This window comes from Dreissena polymorpha, chromosome 1 (genome assembly GCF_020536995.1).
Source record: "Dreissena polymorpha isolate Duluth1 chromosome 1, UMN_Dpol_1.0, whole genome shotgun sequence".
NCBI lineage: Eukaryota > Metazoa > Mollusca > Bivalvia > Myida > Dreissenidae > Dreissena > Dreissena polymorpha.
Window position 1 is genome coordinate 169,527,603 of NC_068355.1, and position 3,215 is coordinate 169,530,817.

The 3,215-nt window shown below is 32.0% G+C and overlaps 1 long non-coding RNA gene across 1 annotated transcript; it reads right to left on the reverse strand.

Moving 5' to 3' along the window:
- Positions 1-514: 514 nt before the first annotated feature.
- Positions 515-2,584, reverse strand: LOC127860291 (uncharacterized). The gene is made up of 3 exons (XR_008039679.1): positions 2,394-2,584; positions 1,729-1,839; positions 515-1,109 (listed from the first exon to the last, which is right to left on the reverse strand). It is a non-coding gene; the product is annotated as an uncharacterized LOC127860291 (long non-coding RNA).
- Positions 2,585-3,215: the final 631 nt, after the last annotated feature.

The following is a 3,215-nucleotide window of genomic DNA, read 5'->3' on the forward strand; positions in this document are numbered from 1 at the left end:
TGTGGAAATAGCCTGGAATAGTTTCCATGGTTTTCCAGGCTCCCTGGAATAATTACCATGGAACAATTTCCAGGGTTTTCCAGCCAGCATGGAATAAATACCGTCCGAATACTCCATGTAATCTGCAAAACCATGGATTTTTTTCCAGGGTTTTCCAGATTACATGGAGTATTCGGACGGTATTTTTTCCATGCTGGCTGGAAAACCCTGGAAAATGTTCCAGGGTTTTTCTTTGTTTAATATTCCATGGATGCCTGGTATAACATGGAAAATTGTCCAGCGTTTACCATGGTCACTGAATAGAAAAAGAAATTTCTGGTCTAAAAACAATATTCATGTATTAAATGAATACAATACTCACAGCTTAAATAAATCATAATTTAAGGTTAGATTAAAACAAAACAAAAAATCAACATAATGCCTTAGTTTCTTCGATGTATTATTTTGTTCACAATTCATCAAAATATAACATCAGATTACAAATTGTGTTACATTTATTTAACACATTATTCAGATCAAACAAGTGTTGTTTAATACATGCTTACAAAGCCTCTAGGTCCATTATCATAAATCAGGCCCTTACATAACAGAACAGGCGCTACTTTAAAAGTTAAAAAGTATAATGCAACCTTAACAACATGTATTCAAAGTAACAAAATACAAGCAAGTCAAGTAATATACAGTAACAATTCACGAACCCTGTACAAACGATATACAAGAAACAAAATGAAAAATTTAAGTTATTTTAGCTACTTCATGTTTGTCACAATATATGTAGCTGCCCATGAGCACAAGGATACTATTTTTCTCAGCTACTTTCACTTTAATGCAATTTAGGTGCTCAATTTCATTAAAATACTTTTATATAATTTTATTGTTCAAAGAAATTCAGAACATAATGCATGTACATGTATTACTTTCCAAGTGACAGTTTAAAATATAATTGCAAGTCTAAAACTTGTGAAGGCAGCTTAGTAAATTATAAGTACCCAGGTGGGATAAAATTACAGTTTTTAAAAACTTTTTTGTTAATTAGCTGGGCTTCAGTAGGTCGTGGATCTTTTATAGAACTTGTACTGCTGTTATACTGTACGGCTCCTGCATGATCTCTGAAAGAAAAACAAAGCAAACAATATTACAAGAAAGTCATAAGTTTTTTACATTCATCTGTAAAAGTAAATGTGCAGCAATCATATGATTGAATATATATACTTCAATGCTCATTCATATTTTAATCTATTTTAGATATTTCATATCACTGCTCAATTCGGTACATCTGGCTTTTTTGTATTTGAGCGAACATTTACGATCCTAAGTAGTTAGCAATTATTTCTTTTCCATTTACTGAAATTTATTCTCTTAAAGTTTGCAAACGGGCTTTAATCTACTTGCAAACAGGCAACCACACAGGAAAACTGAGACTTTCAAGTGAATAAATTGGTGATTTAACTTATATTTTTATATGACTCTCTTTTATTTTGAAATTTATATTGTTGTTTTCTTAAATGCCCCAAAACGGGGTACACTAGCATGTATCTGGAAACTCAAACATATATAGGAATTTTATATTCAGATATTGCTATATGAAAGATATGCTAATTTGCTAATTCATATAAAAATAACCTGTAATTGAAACTAGACCAAAATATTGGATACCAAAAAGACAAAATACTTTCAGGTGGTTAACACTAAATTACTTATATGAGCCCGGGGCATAACAATATTTACCATGAATTTGTGGCCATGTTAGTCCTCTTGGTAAATGCGCCAAAAGAGCCGCTTTGCTGTCTTGGGTTATTTCCCTGCCAAACTCTGCAGTATCTTCCATCAACTGGTCAGCTACAGTTAAAGCACATAATGAAAATGTATATAGAAAATAATTCAAGTATTGTTTTAAATATTCAGTAAAATTGTCTTTAAATAATAACTAACAATGAAGTTAATACATCACAAAGCATAGCATAACAAAATTTGTAGGTATGATTTGTACAAATTTATTATTGCTATAATTAGAATGATGTGTAATTCTATTGGTATAAAAATGCACAGTGAAACCTAAAAAACAATGCTATTGGTTTAATTAATTTATTTATAAACATTAACAGCATTAATGAGCATTGAGTTCTCATCATGCACAGCACATAACTCCCTTAGCCTCAGTTCCCTAGCCATGCATTATAAACTTCCGATACTACATTCAAGCTTTAAATATCTCCACATAGGACTTCCTTTATCAAGCTGCAAACTGCACTTAGTGAAAATGTGTGTGACAGCTGCTTTTAAACTTCTATATTTGCCATACTTTTACCTAAAATGTCACAAAAAAGGTCTACAATGATGACATAAGAAGAATAAATTTAAAGGAATATTTAGGAATAATGAAAAGCACAAACCTTCAGTTGTTGTTCTATTCCTAGACAGACTTCTGAAACACTTGTATGCATCACTTTTTAACAACATTTCATGTCACTTTCCAAATGATATCCATACATTATTATTTTAAGAAATTCTTGTTAATGGAAAAACTCATTAACTCTACTGTTTGTGAACATTACATTAACTTCATTTTAACAACAAGTTTAACCTGCAAATTTTTTACAATACGCCAGAATTTCAATCTAACAGGTAACCTTTCTGTATTTGAACTCAGCCAATCAGAAAAGGCTGTGATATTTTATAACCAATAGATTAGCAGCAGACATATCTGACTCACACACAGGTTTATCAGATAGTTTGTTAATTGCAAACCTGGACTGTAGTTAAATATTGAGTGTGTATACACCTTGAACAGGGTTAAAGAATTTAAACTTGTAGACATTGCTTTGAAAGTTACTACTATTACTTCTACTACTACTACTACTACTACTACTACTACTTCTGCAAAACTACTACTACTATAACAACAGCCACAACAACAACAACAACAACAACAACAACAACAACTACTACTACTTCTACTACTACTACTACTACTACTACTACTACTACTACTACTACTACTACTACTACTGCTACTTGTACTTATACTACTACTACTACTACTTCTACTACTACTACTATTACTACTACTACTACTGCTGCTACTACTGCTACTACTACTACTACTGCTTCAACTACTACTAGTGCTTCAACTACTACTACTACTACTGCTACTGCTGCTGCTACTGCTGCTACTACTCCTGCTGCTGCTGCTGCTGCTACTACTACTGCTACTG